The 20,573-nt window shown below is 37.0% G+C and overlaps 1 long non-coding RNA gene across 1 annotated transcript in view; it reads right to left on the bottom strand.

The window, feature by feature from the left end:
- Nucleotides 1-206: 206 nt before the first annotated feature.
- The window catches only part of LOC140505772 (uncharacterized), a 181,936-nt gene continuing 161,569 nt past the window's right edge, over nt 207-20,573 (bottom strand). Inside the window, exons 5-6 of the long non-coding RNA XR_011967661.1 lie at nt 6,143-6,376; nt 207-1,484 (exon numbers count right to left, since the gene is read on the bottom strand). This is a non-coding gene — a long non-coding RNA (uncharacterized lncRNA). The remainder of the gene's footprint in view (nt 1,485-6,142; nt 6,377-20,573) is intronic.

Here is a 20,573-nt window from a genome sequence, read left to right as displayed (position 1 = left end):
TCATTCACATTGACACCCAGGAAGTGTGCTGAGTCTTGTGGAAGTCAGTACCCTAGCCATTATCCACTCTCAGAAACTGTAAACAAGACCATGTGAGGACTCAGCTGGAAAGCTTCCTCTGAGTCAGACTACAAACTTCCGAGCATGATGTTGTGGGTGGAAACAGATACAATCCCAAAGATGCACAGAATAGAAAACCGGAGGCATGAGATGAGTTTTTTTATTATCGTGTCACACAATGGACAAAAATGAGTAGGCTTTTAATTTCTTTCCAGCAGTCACATAATAACATTCAGAATGTTATCTGGGTTTTGTCATTTCTACATAGTTTCCAAACAAAGATAGTCTACCTCTTTTTTGACAGCTCCAGTATTGGGCAACTAAAGGGTGAGGCATCTATATATTATTTTCCAGTGGACATTCAAAGACTCTGAAAAATAACTATACATATATCTATATCTACGTATAGCTATATCTGTATATCTATATCTATATCTATACATATGCATGCATACCTAGTATATATTACAGACTCCTCGAGAATTCCTGCACAGCATTTTCTCATGTAGATGCCCAGGGCAATAATGATTAAGAATGAATGACCTAGAGAGTTATGTAAACACCTCTACAACCATAGTAACCTTGAATATAACAGGGATTCTCACAAACTAAATGGATAATTCATCCACTTAAAACTGACCTGTAGCCATCAACAGCAGAAAAGAGGTGGAAAGGAGGCAGGTTGTGAATAACCAAAGTATGTTTTTATCAGGTAAATACTGAATTTTCAAATATAAAACTTCAGTATCACTCCATTTACTAGCCTCATCAAATAGTATCTAATCAGTAACTGTAAAAATGTCCCTACTCCTCCCCTACTTTTCCATACTTCTAGGTATTTATATATTAGGAAGCTTGGTGGCGCAATGGCACTCTTGAGTCCTAGAGTAAGGAAGCAATGTGTTCGTATCTGCCTCAAACATTTACTAGCTATGTGACCCTGTCAAGTCACTTAATCTCTGTCTGCCTCAGTTTCCTCATCTGTAAAATGAATTGTATCAAGTGAGATATTTCTAAAGTGCTCTGCAAACTTTAAAATGTCATACAAATCTTTATAGTCATTATTTTAATATAGCTTATTTTTATATATTTATATCTCCTATAGCTTTTTGGGGGCTTCATATGGCCTTGCTTCAGATTTCAGAAATATTGGAGATTCCAGTCATAAATGCAATCTTGTTTTTCTCATTTGAAATATTCATATTCTTTGACCCACAGATCCCATTGCAAAGAATACACTCAAAGAGGTCAAAGACTGAAACTTCTCACATATACCAAATATTCATATCAGCATTTTAAAGGCAGCAAAAAACTGGAAACAAAGTAGATATAGAGCAGGAGTTCTCAGTTTCTTTTTTGGTCGTGGACTCCTGGGCAGTCTGATGAACCCAATGAATTTCTTCTTAGAATAATATTTTAAATGCCTAAAATAAAATGCATAGAATTGCAAGGAAGTCAGTTACAATGGAAGTGCAGTTATAAAAGTACTCTTAAAAATGAGTTCATAAGAATTCTTTGATACAGAGCTATTATGCATATGCATGTATGTATGTATACATATATATATTTATGATACTTGCATATAAATATATATACTCATGTAGTACATGCAAGGCATGCAGTAACAGAACAACCCTAGTCATTGGTAGTTCCTATCCTCAAAAATAAGCTTCCGTTGAAAACCCCAAGTGGTGAAAACTAAAAGGAAAAGTGGGTAGATATAAGATTGTATTTTTAACCCTTTGGGGCTTGGAACAATGAGGAAAAAAGCATACAAAAAAAGACTTCCTACCTTATTTCAAAAGCTTATGAGGGACTTCTCTCTAATCATATCCTTTCATTCTGTTAAGAGACTGAATCTGAGTGATCTAATATTATTTTGTGCAAAGACTGGCAAGTAACCATTCCTTGTGTCCCACTGGTAGTAGCCTAAATATACTATACATTCACAGGAGACACAAAGGAAACAGTGACTTTTTCTAATGCAAGGCTGGGATCCCCAACCCTCCAACCCACGAATAGAATTTTCAGTGTATGCCTCATCTCTGCACATCTAGTCCATCACATACTACCAGGAGATAAAAAATAGTATTTGTCATCTATACTCAAGAATGGTCAGAATTCTTATACCTAGAAGCAATAGAGTAAAAGCCAATACTCTGATCATAGGTGAATTGGGTCAATGGAAGTAAGAGAGTCTTACAGATATTGGATTTCTTTCTATGAGAGTTCATTTACAATTTATTCAATTTCTTTTTCTGAGATTGAGCTATATGAGAACAAGAAATTATTTATTTCTTGTTCTATTAATCTATTTTTTCTCAAAAGATGTTTCATTCAAGTTATCAATTTTGTTGACATATAAAAAGAAAATAATGTTAATAAAATTTCCTTTATTTCTTTTTTACCAATTCTTTTTTTAAGACTAATTATTTGATATTAATTTTAAAAATCAAATTAACTAATAGTGAATCTATTTCCAACTTACATATGAGCAAGAATGTCCATTATCATATCCCCAAGTGGTCTTCTAGCCTTTCCTTGAAGACTTCTAGTGGTAAATAGTCCATTACCTCCTGAGATAACACATTCCACTTTGGGAAAGCTCTAATTGTTGAGAAGCTTTTCCTTACATGCAGACTAAATATACTTCTCTGTATCTTCAACCCACTACTACTAATTCTGTCTTCATGACGATAAGAAACCAAGTCTAATATTTCTTGCACATGCATTTTACCAGAAACCAGAGTCAGTCTCACTAAGCCACAGTGTTTCACACTATAGAATCTCAACTTTTTTTCTGAAAATTGAGGTATTCTTCTTTTTCCAATGTTGTGAAAATTCACCTGTTTAGATACAACATGGTCTATGCTGTCATAGAGCTTCTGTGATGGAGAGAGCTGGGTGATGGAGGGAATATCATGGGGTGACAGCAAGGCATAAACACAGGCAACTATCATGTAGTATATTACAAAATAACCCCTCAAATACTTGGAAGACAGTTATCATGTTTTCCCTAAGTCTTTGCATCTCTTTATAAAACTTTCACATCATCTTCAACCAATCCTCCTGTGGCTCCATCTTGGTTGGCCTTTCCTGGATACTCTCTAATTTAGCAATTCTAAAATTGTGATGCTCAGAATTTTTCATAATACTCCATATATGGTCTGACTAGAGCAAAATATGGTAGGACTAATATCACCCTTATTTTGGATTCTATTTCTTTTTAAAATGCAGCTTAAGTTCACATTAACATGTTTGGCTACAAGTATAATAATAGCTAGCATATCACATTGTGAATGCATATTAAGCTTGTAATCCACTACCCCAAGTCTTTTTGTTTTTCAGATGGACAGAGATCTAATGGTTCCTCATCCATCTTGTACATATGGAATTGATTTTTAACCAAATTGTAACACTTTACATTTATTCCCACTAAATGTCATTTTATTCAATTGGGCCTAAAGTTGGATCTTGGCTATAACTTTCAATATGTTATCTAGCCCTTTCAACTTTGATAGTTGAGAAAGGGAAAGGAGCAAAATTAATTCCTAAAATTATGAACATGAGAGATGTAGTTGTCAGAAACAGAAATGGTGAACTCAGAAGAAGCAAGTTTAGGGAGAAAGCAAGATCTGGTCTTCAGATGATATTAGGACATCTAGATATAAACCTCTTTTATGTAAAGCGATGGATATAAAGTTCCAAGGAGAGTTCAGGATAAGTGATATGGATCTTGAAGTCATCTGCATAAAGGTGGTAGTTCAAATCATGAAATTAAATGAGATTACCAAGGGAGATATTGTTCATGAAAAAAAGAGTTCTAAGAATAGACTAATGAGAAACACCTTCCTTAAGGCAGTGAGGGGAAGATGGGGAGCCATCCAAGAAGAAAGATCAGGAATAACGGGAATAATAAAAAGATCAGAAAGGAAAGGTTTTCAGGAAGTAAGAAGCAGTCAGAAATGTCAAAAGCTGCAGAATAAAAGAATAAGAACTGAAAAAACTAATCAAAGAGGTGTAGGCAATTAGGAGAGGAGCTTCAGTAGAATAAGGGAAACAGAAATCCAAGAGCAAGGGGTTGGGAAGAAAGTCAGTCATTTTGTACAGACAGTTTTTCCAAGAAGCTTATCAGTGAGGAGAAGGAGAAAGATGGAAAAATAAATGGAGAGGGGGGACAAGAAAATTGTTTTTACATGGTCCAAACCCTCTTCCTACCAATTTATAGATAAGGAAACTGAGGCCTGGAATTTATCCAACAGCATAGCCAAAATCTGAACCCAGAATTTCTGACTTGAAATTCAGTCCTTTTCTGTATTATCATTCTACCATAGTAAACTAGGATAAAAGCCAAAAGAAAATTTTTTTATAAAATATTTGGTAAGGAGAACAGCATATTTAGAAGCATATGGAAGGAGACCTTAGACAAAGACAGACTGAGGATGCATAAGAGAGAGAGCCTACCAGCACTAGGTCCTGGAGGAGAGAGAATAAAGGTTCCAGGACACAGGAAGAGTGATTAGCTTCCAGTAAGGAGTAAGGATACCTCTTCTTCCATAACTGAGTAGAGATAGGTTGACAGATTGGTGATGCTGAGCATTTTTAACAATAAAAAAAGTATAGAGACCATATATTGGATGATCTGAGTCTTTTCCATAAATTAGCAGGTACTTTCCTACTATAAATGTGCAATGTGAAATGGGATTTCATAGGATAAAAAAAAGACATAAGAAAAAGATGAGGTTTAGCATAATAAAAGCTAATATTTATATAATCCTCAGAATTGCAAAATGAATTATAAATATGATGTTTTTTTCTCACAACTCCAGGACATAGGTGTGATTACTGTTCCTATTTTATAAATTAGAAAACTGAGGTAGTCAGAGGTTAAGTTATTTGCCAGGGTCACAGAATGTCTGAACCCCAGATTTAGCACTGTACCAATTGTACCACCCAGTTATCTATTGTAGAGTTGTTATTCAGTCAGTTCAACCATGTCCAACTTTCATGACCAATTTGTGGTTTTCTTTGCAGAGATATTAAAATGGTTTGCCATTTTCTTCTCTAGCTCATTTTACAAATAAGGAAACTGGGACAAAGAGGGTTGTGTTCATCCTTCGTTTTCGAAAAGGACCAGGACATCAGAGAAATGATGACATGACTTGCACTTGACTTTGTTTTGAGGGAGGGAGGGTTGTGCAGGTCACCAGCCTCACTTCTCCTCCAGAGCCATCTGAATCCAGTGACTGACTAGAGATGGCCCAGGATGCACTGGGAGACCTTGGGCCCTTTAGGCCAAGGTCTTTGCAGGTACTCATTTAGGGTGAGGCAACGACCATTCATTGAATAGGCCTGTTTAAGAAGTAGCCAGGGCATGACCCCTTTAATGAGGTCAAGAAAATAAGTCATCAGACTGGGAGGGAAACAACAACAGTTATTACTGATAATCACTCTAAAGTTAGGAGGGTCTAACTGTATTATGAGCTTTACAAACTCTAAACCAATACCTAAATATCAGCTATTATTATTAACCTCACTACAGTCTGCAAAACTGGAGCTAGCAATAATTTTCCCTTTGCCCATTCAGACATTAAGGTCATTGCAGTTTCCGGTAAGCCAAACATTTGACCTTGAACTTTTGCAAGGTAAACATCCTGTGAAAGGAAATTAAATAAAGAAAACTTCCTCCCACTTGGCACACAGATTCTGTTATAAAGATTCTAAGTAAATCATTTTTAAATCTCTTTAAAGGCATTAAGACATCTGAGAATTTTGTTGTTGTTCACAGCAGGAAACTGATGAAAAATCAAACATTCAGAGTGTTCTGATATCCTTACCTATCCATGCCTTTAAAAGAAAAAGAAGAAACAAAAACAAAAACCTCTCTACTTAAGTAAAATCTTCCTTATCATGCTATCTAAAGTAGTCCTTCTAAGGACCTTTTTCTTAGGTCTTATAAGTGAAATAAATCAGAAAAGCCCACCCCACCACTATGAAGCACACCACCTTATGAACTATTTTTCTGGATTTGGTGTCTGTATTGACCAAATTAAATGTATAACTAATATAATTTGAGGCTCACCTGTCTTTTCTGTTTTGTGTCTTTTACCCAAATATTGCTCTTGAGAAATCTGGTTTAAGCCTCTGTGGTTATCTTGTGAATTCAAGAGGTCCAGAGTTATCAAACTGGAGGTCAATTGCCCTGCAGAAGGTAGTTTTCATAACCACGCTCTTCTCAGAGGAGAAAATGGCCAAGTCATACATGTCTGACTGGCAAAGATGTGGACCTTGAGTGAGTTGGTTGGATTGTCCAGACCTGAAATGAAAGTAAAATGTTCCTGAGAGTGTATAATAGAGGTAACAGGCTATAGTGTCTGTATGTGTATGTAAATGTATACATGTATATGTGTATATATGTATGTATATTTATATACACTTAACAGTATTTTATGTTTTCAGCATTCTTTTGACTTTTAGGCATTCCTAGAGGAATATCAGCTGATTTTGAAGAGAGAAAGACCCTAAAAAAAAAGTCCAGCTTCTGACACCTACTGGCTGTGTGACCCTAAATAAATTACTTAGTCTCTCACTGCTCTGGGTAATTCTCTAAGACTATAAGTTATAGGGAGAAGTTATGTAGCCCAGTGGGTAGAGTGTTAGGCCTAAAGTCAGGAATATTCATTTTCCTAAACTCAAATGTGGCCTCAGACACTTACTAGCTGTGGAACCCTGGACAAGTCATTTGACCCCTTTTGCCTCAGTTTGTCATTTGCAAAATGAGATGGAGAAAGAAATAGCAAACCATTTCAATATCTTTTCCAAGAAAACCTCAAATGGGATTACGAAGAGTTGGACATGACTGAAATGACTGAACAAATGAAATAAATTGTAGAGAAAGTGCAGGTCTGCATTGATAGATGTCCTATACTAATAAAATTGTCAGGCAAATCCTTATAAAACCATTATTACTCCTTAAGGTATGAAAAATCCCTGTGGTATTGGAAGGAAGTTTGAGAGGTCATCTATAGTCCATCTTTCTGGCATAGGAGAATGGATACCATTGCTAAAGGACTTTAAAGAAATTCCACAAGCCCTCTAGTAAAGCATTCCAATATGTAGCAAATCTCACTGTCTGGAAATTTTTCCTTTTTTCCCTAATCTAAATCTGTCTTGCTGCACTCTAAGCCTTTTACCTCCTGTCTGGTTTTTAATAGCAATGGAGATGGTCATCATCCATCATCTATCCACTGTCCTAATTGAAAGTCATTTTAAAGTCTATATTTAGCTTCTCCTATAGACTCCTTAATCCCTCCTTCTTTCATTTCCCCACATAATTAGCTAACAATCCTTTCCATTCTCAGACCTTTAATCATCTTTTTTACTCTCTTCTGAATCATCTCTGAGTTCTCCAAGACCTGTGAAGTGTGCAGCCCGGAACTAGATGTTTGATCAAGGACCTAACATGTTGAGACCTCACTGTTTGTTACGTTATCTGTTCTCACTAGGACCTAAGAAACATTTTACTAAGGAATGACTGAAAGAATGCTATGATACTTTATGAGTTGAAATTAATTGAATTATATGTTGATTTACTAAATGAATTTACTTATTTAATTTATGTTAAGTATTTTTTTAATCAGTCAAAAGAAAGACAGAGAGACAAAGGTATAAAGAGGCAGAGACAGAGACAGAGAGAGAGAGAGAGACTAAGACAGAGAAGCAGACAGAGGTAGTCAGAGACAGACAGAAGCAGAGACAAAGACAGAAAGATGAGACACTGATCAAAAGACTGAGACAGAGACACAGAAACAGAGATGGGGCTGTGGCATGTCCTGAAAATCTGACTCAGGGAGGGAAAAGAAAGAATGTGGCAAAGTAGTAAAGGAAGAATTCTTGTTTTTACAAACTGAACATAGAATCTTTTCTCTAAATAAAAAAAACAAAACCTCATGGATCCCTCTCTAGCAATCAAGAATAATTGTTCATCTACTATGGTATTAGATGGGTATTTAAATCACAAAAGGGTTTCATAGGTCGGATAATCATGACCAAAGGATTAATCATCAAGTAGCTAATCTGTCAACCATGCTTGTACAAAAAAAATTACATATATGTTATTGTTCAGTCATTTCCCACTCGTTGTGACCCTATCTGTGGTTTTCTTTGCAAAGATACTGGAGTAGTTTGCCATTACCTTCTCCAGCTCATTTTGCAAATGAGGAAACTGAAGGAAACAGTGACTTGCCCAGGGTCACACAACCAGCAAATGAGGCCAGATTTGAACTCAGGTCTGTCTGACTCTAGGCCCAGGACTCTATCCATTGTGCCACTTAGCTGCCTCATACACAAGACATACACAGAGTAAATGGAAGGTAACTTCAGAGTGAAGGCACCAGTAGTTCTCTTAACTCATCCGTGATTCTTTCCAAAGGGTGGCTGTGAACAATGAATTGCTGAATGAGAATAGGAACATGGAATGAAAACATGTCAGAGATGGAGACATCACCAGAGACCATTTTTCCAAGCCCCAAAAATGTGAAGCAATTTGTCCCAAGGAAAGGATGAAAGTTTTGTCAACCAACAGGAACCAGTCTCTAACCTGTGGGTGGCCGGAGCTAAGTCAGAGACAGATGAGTCAGGAATCAAGCGGAAGTTGAATCTCAAAGTGAGGGAAACAGCTCGCAAGCAAAGACACACATGCTGGAACCAGGCCTCTAGAGGGAGGGAGGATGGGAAGGCAGAGCAGTATGGGGAGATATCTATACTTACACCTATAGCTTTGCAGAGAGCCCTGACAATGAGGATAACACCAACAATGTGACAAGTTTGGTTCAAAAGAGGACTTCATGACTAGAATATGGGTATTTGTCCAAGCTCAGAAACCACCTGATGCTGCTGTGAAACAATACTGGGATTTTGCTGTGACTGAGATCATCCAGAGGGTGAGCGCAAAGGATTATTGTTACACCAAGTTCAGGTAACTACTGCTTGCTGGCCTTAGCTCTGGAAAACAAGATATCTCCTGATAGGTTGACATTTCCCCCTTTTGGCCAAAGGGAGGGAGTCTGAAAGAACCCCTACTCTTACGGTCAATAAAAAAAGGAAGGTATAAGCCAAGCTGTCATAAGGGGCCAGTTGGACCAGGAAGAGATGTTGCCTAAGGGGATAATTCCTTAAGGGTAACCTATGGGGAAGTGTATCCCAGGTATCATTGCTAGCCATTGTTTGTTTACCAGCAGAGATACAAAAGAGGAGAAAAAAGTAGGACGTTATACGGAGCCCTCTTTCAGAATCTTGGAACAGCTGTTTCATCTGAATGTCAGCTGCTAGATGAACCTTGATGTCTCTGGAGGGTTCTGCTATGCACTCAGCAGCAGGGGCTAACCCAAACTGAGTCAGCAGTGGGCAGGAAAATTCCAAAACACTAATTCTCATATTTGGCTACCAAAAGAGGGGATTCCCCATGAATTCAAGAGACAGGAGATTAAAGAAACAAATTTACAGTATTGTTTTCTTCTTAAGGTGAGACGTGCCTATAAAGCCAAAGGCTAAATAATAAAAGTAATACATATAAAGAGCTATTAGCTGAATAAAGAGAAAGGGAGTTATGTGGAATACATTGCAACCTACTACAAAATATTTCATTTTAATTCACACCAAAATAGGAATTGAAATGGTAACTGCAGTGCTGAAATAATTTTCATGGGCCCTACACTGAGTGGAATGAAATCCACTATAGACAACACACAAGTTAAATTGACCAAAAGATATACAATAATCCAGTTGGAAATGATTAATTCATGAACAAGATAACTAGTGAAATAGCAGAGGTGTGTGTTTAAGAATGTAACAAATCTATTAATTCTCCAAAGGGAATGGGGAATTTGAGTGAAAAGGTGTTACCTTCCCCACCCAGTTTTATTCTCTGCCCAAATAGTCTTTAATTAGTCAGGAAGAGAAAACCATGGTGGAATAGAAAAAATATGAGACTTGCAGTGAAAAGACTTGGATTTAAATGCTGACTCTGTCACTTAGTGTGACTGTGACCTTGGGCCAAGTCGCTCAATTCCCTTAGGCCTCTGATTCCTCATTTGTAAAATGAAAGGGATGAACTAAGTTTCCCTCCAGCTTTAAATCTTATGTATAAATGTCTTTCTACAGTTCTCCTGTGGTTGTCTTAAAGTGTTATGTGAATCTTTAAACGTTTTTCTGGAGGCAGCTAGATGATATAGTGGATAGAGTACTGGATCTCAAATCAGATTGTCAAGATCTAGCCAGATCTAAGCTTGAGTCCTACCTCAAAGTTTCCTAGCTGTGTGGGTCTGAGCAAATCACTTAATCTCTCTCAGCCTCAATTGCCTCATGTATAAAATGGTAATAACATTAATCTGCCTCACAGGGTTAGTGTGAGGATCAGATGAGATATACATAAAACAATTATCAAACCAAACAAACGCTATTATTATGGGGTGGGAGGGGGGAAGGAAGTAAGTTTGCAGATAGGTGGTACCTTAGATAGAGTGCTAGGATTAGTCAGGAAGATTCACCTTCCAGAGTTCAAATTTGACCTCAGGCACTTACTAGCTGAATTTAAGCAAGTCACTTAACCCTGTTTACCTTTGTTTCCTCATCTGTAAAATGAACTGGAGTAGGAAATGGCAAGCCATTCCAATATCTTTGCCAAGAAAACCCCAAATGAGATCATAAAGAGTCAAACACAACTAAAAAACAACTGAACAATAAAAATAATTATTTTTAACTGCTCAATTACTTGTTGTTTTCCTAACAACTGTAAGTTCCCCAAAGCAGCAACCAGGTCTTATGTTCTTTTGGGTTCCCAAAATTGCAGAGTATACTGTCTTGGATGCAGAAAGGGATAAATTAATAATATGTTGGAGTTTTAAAATAATATTTCTTTTTATTTGATTATTTTTTTAAAATCGTATTTCCAGATGTTAAATCTCTTCACCTAAGATCCCAACTTAGATGCTTTACTCTTTCTGTATCTTCTATATAATTAATTTCCAAAATAATCATCCAAAAACACAAGTCTGATCCTTCTTTCAAAAGCCTTCAGGATTTTTCTGTTTCCTTTAGGATAAAATACTAACTTACTTGGTCGGCATTTAAAGCCCTTGACAATCTAGAAGCCTGTCTTTCAAGGATTATTACACATGATTCCCCTTTGTGAACTCTATATTCCAACCAAATTGGCCTACATTTGCTGTTCCCCAAACTCATCATTGCACTTCCTGCCTCTGTGAGTTTGCACAAACTGTCCTCCATTCCCAGAATTCACTGCCTCCTCACTACTGTCTCTTAAAATTCTTATTTCCTTCAGATCCAACTTATGTGTGCTATCCTTTTGGAAGACTTCCCTCCAAGAAAACTCCAAATGGGATCATAAGAAGGCCAAGACACTGGAGTGGTTTGTCATTTCCTTCTCCAGCTCATCTTATAGATAAGGAACTGAGGTCAAGGTGGTTAAATGACTTGCCCAGGGTCACACAGCTGGTAAGTGTTCAAGGCTGGTTTTGAACTCAGGTCTGCATGATTCCGAGGTAAGGACTGCTTTGTCCAAAACTATATGTTTTTTTAATGTCTCTCAGACAACATTTGTCATAATATCTGTATCCCCATTATCTAGCATAATTCCTTGCACATAGCAGATCCTTAAAGATGCTTGTTGAATTGATTTTGATCAAAGATAAGGAATAAATGTGTATGTATAAAGGGATAAACCTTGTTTCTGGCCACAAATACATCAATGATTCACCAACACTTTCTCAACCACAGAATCACATAATTTCAGAGTTTGTAAGGGCCAGAAAAGTTATGTAATCCAACAATTACCTAAACAAAAGTTCCCTCCATAATATGCTAAAAATAGGTCAACATGCTTCAATTTTATGACCCTCAATGATGGAGAACTCATTACTTCTCAATAAAAACCTGTTTCTCTTTTGAAAAACTCTAATTGTGAGGAAATGTTTTTCTTTTCTCAAACTGCAATCCATTAGCCACTTTTCCTTTGCCCAAGTTGTGCCCCCCACATACCCCACCCCCTACCAAGCAAAACAAGTCCAATCCTTCTTCCATATGATAGCCCTCCAAATGTGTGAAGACTCTCATGTCATCCATGCTGCAAATGTTTCTTTCTCCATGTGACACATCCTGTTACCTCAACTGAGCTTCATGTGACACAATCTTGAATTCCATCATGTTCCTGATCATCATTCTCTGCATGCTCCACAACTTAGCAATTACTTTCCTAAGATTTGACACCTAGAAATAAATACAGCATTCCACATATGGTCTATGTGCTTTTCAAGAGAAAAAAAAAGTGTTTGTGAATTACTTAAACCAAGATTTTTCAAACTGTGTTATATGCTTGGTTTCCATGGGTATGATGAGTAGTTTTTAGTGTTTTTGAGAAGTAACAAACTATTTTCATATTATAAGTTTGTATGCAGATACTGTTTCTGAATTCAATTTTTTTCTATCTCCAAAACTGTCATCATTACCATATGGCCATGCATTTCTACCCAGGTGTAATCAAAGACCATTTTAGAAAGTAGTGTACAAAGGTGGTTCCCTATAGGAAAAAAAAGTCATTATACATTGTTTAGCTATGACTCAGAAAATGAGAAACACAAAAAGCAAACTCCCCTTCATGTATTCTATGTTCTTGTCATACTTGACTACCAGCTCTTCTCTATACTTGACTTGCCACCTCTAAATTCTGTATATTCATACAAATGCAATGTCTGCAGTATTGACCCTTCTAATCTTTGTCTTTCAAAGTCCTTATCCTCCTTGAAGGTTCATTTCAAGTGTCACCAGCTCCATAAAGATTTTCTTGATCCCCCTAAGTATTAGTGCTGTCTTTTTCATAAATATTCCTAATGTTCTTTTTTCTGAGCTCTTTCTTGCCCTCCATATACCTTACCCCATATTTTTATTATTTGTATACTTATTGAATACAATCTCCTTAGTAGATTGTAAAATCCTTGAGGTCAGGTACTGAATTTTTGTCCTTATATGCCCAAACTCTAGCATATTGTAGGTCAGCAACAAACTGAGTTACTACTTGGACATAAATGTCACAATTTCCCAAAATGTAACTGTGCACATTGCCCCATTAAAAAAAATTTCCTATGGCACTAGCTGTCCCCCATGATATTGTTTCTCCTAAAGAAGTATTTTCTTAGAACCACTTAACAAGTTGAAATTATGTTTGCTAAACATGTTCCATGACTTTAAAGAGTTTGAAAAACCCTGACCTAAAAGATCTGTTCCTGTTTATTACCCTATTAGAGATCAGTGGATCAGTAGAATGAAGGTCTGTGAGGCAGGACATAGAGATGAGTGACTTGTCCAAGGGTATACAAGTGAAAAAATAAAGTTTCTTACCAAAAGTACCTATAATAATGAAATCAGAGGTTCAGCCCCAAAACGAATCACTTATATTTTCAAAGTATTTCATTACATTCTTCTTTATTTCAGGGACTTCTGGTATTGTAAAAACAAGTACCTAAAATATTGAGGACAGAATTGGGAAAAGCTGCTTGGTTTTCTAAAATCATTTTAAAAGGCATTATATTTTTAAAGGCCCTTGTGTTTTAGACAAAAGAGTCAGTATTCTCAGACAGCATAAATAGCACATTACACAGAATTACTCTTGCAAACCACAATGTGTGATGCTCTGAATCTTTTTGCAGGCAAATGGGTGTAATTTCGACCTAAACCTACCCAAAGACAGAAAAAAAATGTTTTCATTAACCAAACACTGAATCTAGTTGCCTAAAGTGTTTGCCAAAGCCACATATCCTTTCCATTTTATTGAAGGACAGTGTTGTCTCCTTAACAGAATCAAATTTCATCCATGGCATAATAACTTAAGTCTGTAGTTCTGGTGAGAATATAAATATTGAGGAAACTGAAAACCCGCCCAGACTTCTGGGGAATACCGCACTGACTCATAGCAATCTCTTTTTACCTAGAAAGATCACTGCACAGAGCAAACGGAGGATTTGTTTTCTTAGTTATTTTCTTGGAGGGCAATGCGGTATTATGGGAAAAGAAATGGATTTTTAATCAGAGGACCTGGCTTCAAATTTCATTTCTTCTATTCACTACTTCAATTTCGTACTGAAGACCAAAAGGCCCCAGTGGTGTCACTTTTGTGACCGTGGGGATGTAACTTAACTCCTTTATAATTCATTTTCTTACTCTGGAAAATGAAGGGCTGAATCTTTCCAGCTTTAAATCTGTAAACTCAAGGTCCTAAGTCCTGAGTTTATTCCTAATTCTACCACTTACTATCTCTGTGAGCAGTCCATTTAACCCCAATGGTCCTCAGTTTCCTCATTTGTAAATGGAGCTAAGCTAGATGATCTTAGCGTGATGGCATTGGAAAAGAGCATCACTGGGTCTAAAGCAAGAAGCTGTTGTTGTTCAATCATTTCAGTCATGTCCGACTTTTTGTGACTCCTTTGGAGTTTTCTTGGCAAAAATGCTGAATTGGTTTGTCATTTCCTTGTCCAGCTCATTTTACAGAAAAGGAAACTGAGGCAAACAGGGTTAAGTGACTTGCCCAAGCTCCAGGGCAGCACTGTATCCACTATGCCACCTAGCTACATACTAAGCTACACGGGGAGCTGTCTTCAAACTCTGTCTCTGTAGCTCGATTCCTGTGAGATGTTGGCCAAGTCATTTATCTCCTTTTCATCTCTGTTTCCTCATTTGGAATGTAAGGGGCTCTGACTAGCTGATTTCAGATGTCCTTTCCAACTCTAAAACCCTATGCCCTCTGATTCCTAAGATTCTTTCTGGCTCTAAATTCCATTACCTTGGAATAACCAATATTCATTTTGGTTCTACTTCCTAAAGATATTGTTCCTCAGCTGCTACCTCACTTTCTAGACTCTGACACCTTTTAGTATGGCATATTTTTTTTCTCCAAGTGTCTACTGCCAGAATCTCTGAGCTGTCAATCACTTCCACCTGCATTTTAAGAGTCTGCCTTTACTTGTGAACATAGAGTCGATCCTCAAATAAGACTGTGTTAAATATTTAACATGTATCAGAGTACTGGGCTGCAAAGATGGCAAAAACAGGGTCCCTGATCTCAAGGGGTTCATGTTGTAATGGAGAAGACAACAATCATTTTTTTTTAAATATCCAGGTTGTATATAGACTAAATAGAAGGTCACTTCAGAGGAAAGTGACTGAGTAAAGACTTCTTGCAGATTGTGAGATTTGAGGTGAATCTTAAAGAAAGTCAAGGAAGCAGGATGCAGCGATAAGGAGAGGAAGCACTCCAGGCATGGGGAAAGACCAGTGGAAAAGATACAGAGTTGGTAGGTGGAGTGTAAGGAACAGAAAGCGGTGGAATATGTAGAGGGCAGTAGAATGCAAAAATGGATGGAAAGATAAGAAGGGACTAGGTTGTAAAAGGCTTTAAAAATTAAATAGAGAAGTTTATATGTAGTGAAGTAGTCTTAACCCATGGAAAAAGTTTTATGTGAAGCTCTTGCCTCAGAAAAGTAGCTCCATAGCAGATTCCATGCTCATATCTAGGGCACGATGCCTTCTACTCAGATCCCTTGCTGGATTTCTCTAGATCCTGATTGTCCCTTCCATTTATCTAAATCCATAATCTTGTGATCATAGGTCATAAGATTTTATTGTTCTTCAGATTCCACAACTGAGGTCCTCATAATAGCTTCCTGACCTCCAATATTGTAGTCTTTGGACCTGGCCTGCATCTGAACCTACACTATCTGCCTGGGCTTTTTGGGTTTTTTGTTTGTTTTTTTTTATGGCAGTACTTGACCACTTTGAACTTGGGCCTTGACACATCAAAATTATTATAAATTTATCTACACTGTCCTTTTAGTTTCCTGAGTGGTCTTACACTACCCACTTTCATTCACACACACACACACACACAAATTAGATACATACTGTATTCAGAGCACTTTTGCTAGGCTCTGGCAGAGATACAAAATTTACATAAATCAAATTCCAAACTCCCTCAAGGAAGTTATATTCCAATAGATGATAAGACACAGATAAGCTACATTGAATAATGTTACATGATCAGAGAATTGCCCAAGAGGGAGGGACATTACAGAAGGGAGAGGAAACCTCAGGAAAAGATCCAAGGAAGAGTGACATTTGAAGTGAGGTAAAAATGTCCAGGAATAAGCCTGAACATCTGAATAAGGCTGAATATTTGAATAAGGCTGAACATCTAAATAAGGTTTGAGAATTGGATTATATATGAAAGATTGATTGTTCTTCCAAACACCTCCATGAAGTGGCTATCTTACATTACCATGGATTGATTGAATAGATGGGAAGGACTTTCATCGCCCTATAGGTAGCATGACAACTCCCTGAGATAACTGAGACCTTCCCGTGAAGAAACACAGGGACTCAACAAGTATTCATTTAGTTCTTACTGTGTGCCAGGTACTGTGCTAAGAATTGAGAATCAAATGCAAGCAGAAGGATAGTCTCTGTCTTCAAGGAGTTATTGCTAATGAGGAAAGATGGCACATGAAAGTAGAAAAAAAAAGAGAAGGGGGAAACCAGACAAAATTACCTAGCTGGAGGAGCATAGTAAAGAAAGTTTGGAAGTCAGCCTTAAAACAAATGAAGGCATGGCTCTCTTGGAGACTTCCTCAAATGGATGCATTCTCAAAGTCATCCAATCAGAGGAAGAGGCACAAGGGTATATGGTATATCCATTTTTTTTAAATCCATAGCTAATTTCAGACCTTCAAAGATGAAGAGGTTTCTGGACCATTATAGAAAAAGTGTAATTTGGAAAAGAATGAATTGATTAAATCTCAGCATTGGGGAAAATTTCATTGGTGCAAACTATTGTGAATCAGTGCTACCCCTTTACATTAGGGAAAAGGAGGGAATACATTGCTCATTACAGCAGTAAGGAAAAGTAATCATAAATTCCTTGGATATATTCCAATTTCTAGAGGTCATTTACACTTGGAATGTAGAATGGGCTAGACATCTTGGAATGACTCTTGTTAAACTGATGTAAGAGATTGACCCAATCAGTTTAATAATCATTATAGTATTTGTTCAATAAGTTCCTGTGAGGAAATTATGCAGTTGTCTTGTGAAGTAATTTTTTAAAGGGTTTTTCTTTTGTCTGGCTATGATAAGGATCATTATATGGTATGTCTGTCTGGGGACTGGTTGCTCTCTTGGCCCACAGAAACTTCAATGGGGAAAAAATAGACAATGAAAACTAATTACTTAAAAGAAGTTGCCTTTTCCATTCAATACATTTTGATAAAAATCAAATAATTGCCAGGAACACAAATATTTATCTACAGTGATTGAACAGACTATTGTAATTGGCATCTGACTCCTTCCAAAATATTTGCCTGTCCTTCAAATTGCCTAAATATTGTCAAAAAGTTAGTAATGCAAAAGAAAAATCCTGCTCTCAGTTTCTTTTGTTATCTAGCTGAGAATTATTAAGATTCTTTTCTTTTCAACAAACCATGTTTCTTATTCATGGCACTCTCCCAATCAACAAAATAGGAAACAGATTTTTTTTTTTTTTAATGTTAAAAGGCATTGTAAATCCAGTCCCTCTTCCTTTGAACTAGCATGTTTTATTTTAATAAAATATGAAAAGAATGTAAACCAGTAGAGAATTTAACAAATTAGTAGCTAATTCCTCCTCAGTCAGCTAAGCAGAGTTGGATAAAAAGGCAAAGAATTTTGCAATGTAATAAATTACCTTCCCAAATAATCTAATTCAAGGTGTGTGTGTGTGTGTGTGTGTGTGTGTGTGTGTGTGTGTGTGTATTAGGGGTCCCAAGGTGACACAGTGGAGAGAGCACTGGGCCAGAAGTCAAGAAGAGCTGATTTCTAATTTGGTTTTACTTCACTTTACTAGATGAGTGACCTTGAGCAAATCACTTAACCCTGTTTGCCTTAGTGCGCATGGCAATCTTTTTCTTTCCAATGTAGATATTTCTAGATACCTTTTATCTTGGCATAGTTAGAAATAAGAAAATATCTATTTGAGTCAAATCATAGCACATTCATGCTGTGCCGTGGGATATGTCAATGAGGGAAGAAATATAAGTGAATACTTATATTGGTCATGAACCTAGATAGAATAGATTCCTGAAAAGATATACTTATTCAACTGAATTGAATTAACATTCCTAAGGTGAGCATTATATATAAAAAATTCACATCCAGTACATCATTTTATTTAATGGTTTATTCAGAACCATTTCAAGGCAGCTAGCAGGATATAAAGGTGGGTTCTGCTATAATCTGCCAGTTGAGCCAAAAGAACAGTGGTCACATGATCCTTCAGTTAGCCTCTGACTGATAAAGAGAAGAATAAAGAAGAACATGAAAGACCCCTCCAGGCTCAGTTCACTGGCAGCAACACAACAGAAAGTTAGGACCTGGTCTTTTTCTGAGGAACTTTGAAAACAGGATTGAGTCTCATGTGTCTGGAATGTAAGACAGAAGTATTCTCTTGACACCAAGCAGGGGGGTGGAATATCATCTTTTTCAAAGTCTTTTCTCAGTCTTGTGGTTCAATGGAAGTCTAAGAATAGATGTTTCCATTTCCCATGCCCTCCCCCTGTGCCTCCATTGTGCTATGCTCTTTGTATTGAAAAACCACTGACTGCCTCTCTGTTTATCCCAGTTTCCCCTTGCCTATTCCAGAACACCTCACAACTTACCATTCTTTGACGCTTTTTCCCCATTGACCCAATCTGCCTTTACTCCTATGTCTGCTCATCTGAACCATAAGTAGGGGACTGAAAGGGGATGTTTTTCCTACCCAGGGCAACTTCTATTCCTTCCTTGTACCATAACACTGTGTGAGTGTTAAGGTATAAGGGACAAGGGTCAAACTTAGGGACTCCTTCCAAACTGACTATCTTATTGTGATAAAGATATGTCTATCTATCTCTCTATATGTATATATGTGTACACACACACACACACACGGCAGATGATGACTCTAGAATCAAAAAGATATAAGTTCAAAATGAGCTTCAGATAATTCATAACTGTATGACCCTGGGCATGTCCCTTATCTGACACGAATCTTGCTTTCAAGTTTACTAACTGTTAGCACCTTATTTGTAAAAACTTTGTTGACTTAACTCCCTCTATTTACTTTCAACACAGATCAAATGTTCTAAAACCCTTTTGCTCAGCCAAGGCATCTGCTCCAGGGAAGGCTTGAAAGAACACAAAACTTTGCTGAGAAAAAAAGCAATCGACTTCTTTATGGTTAGCAGAATAGGGAAACTGAACCAAAATTTCATTGTATGACTTCATTATTTGTTTTAATTAATTTATTCATTTATTTACTTTGATGGAAATAATTACCCTTATTCCAACATAAGATACATTCAAAAATCAAATGAGTGATTTTTTTTTATATTTTCCCTGCCTGTGCTTTCATCTGAAAGTGTACAAACAATAAGGAATTGATTTATATGAGTCCAATCCTGACTTCTAGGACTAATTCTAATCAAGTCAAAGATTCAAATTGAGGTCTTTTACAGCCATTCAGTGCAGCAAATAAAAACTGTGTAAATTTTGAGTACATGTGTCTTTTGGGAACCCTCAGAACAGTGAATTTGGAGTCAGAGGATCTAGTTTCTAATCTCCAGTCCTACTTAGAATATTGTGAACGTGGGCAAATTTCTTAATCTCTCTGGACCTTGTTTCTCAAGCTCTAAAATGAAGGAGTTGGAGAGGATGACCTCTAAGGTACCTTGAGCTTTAAATATATGAGCTTATGAATCTATTATTAATTTGCTCACTTTGATCCTCTCCAATCTAATCATCTCCCCTCCCACCACCTTGGGCAGTAGAATAGTAATAACTGGCATTCCTGAATGCAAATTTATGGAAATAATATTTTACCAAACCTGAGATTTCATTAGTACACTGAATTTCCAGTGAGAAAATTCTCAAATAGTGCAGATCTGTACTTGTTCTTGAGCTTGGAACTTGAGAGAGTTGCTTGTGATACTGAGAAGTGAGTTAAGTTGGGCGGGGCCACACAGACATAGGAAGGATTTGAACCCAGGTCTTGCTGATTCTAAGCTCAACCCTTTAACCTTTCATATGTAGGCATATCTTGCTTTAAATGGCCTTTCCTCAGCACACTACTGCTTTTAGCAGTGTTCACCTCCATTCTCATTCATTCTGCATGATACTGTTGCTATGTTGTTATCTATCAGGTTTGATAAAATGCTCTTGACGTTTATCTCTAAAGACTTTGTACCAGAGGAACAAACAGCCATTTCAACTTTTAGGACACAGGCTAATGCATATGACCATTTCAAAGATTTCAAGCTGGAAGAGAACTTAGAAATCTTCTCATTCAAGCATTTCATTTTCTAGATGAGGAAACTGAAGAGGCTTGTCAAAAGTTATATAGGTTATACATGTGGCAGAACAGGAATTTAAACTCAAGTGGA

This window comes from Notamacropus eugenii, chromosome 1, assembly GCF_028372415.1.
Source record: "Notamacropus eugenii isolate mMacEug1 chromosome 1, mMacEug1.pri_v2, whole genome shotgun sequence".
NCBI classification, from domain to species: Eukaryota; Metazoa; Chordata; class Mammalia; order Diprotodontia; family Macropodidae; genus Notamacropus; species Notamacropus eugenii.
The sequence above is the reverse complement of the archived record's forward strand: the minus strand, read 5'-3'. Positions and strand labels throughout refer to the sequence as shown.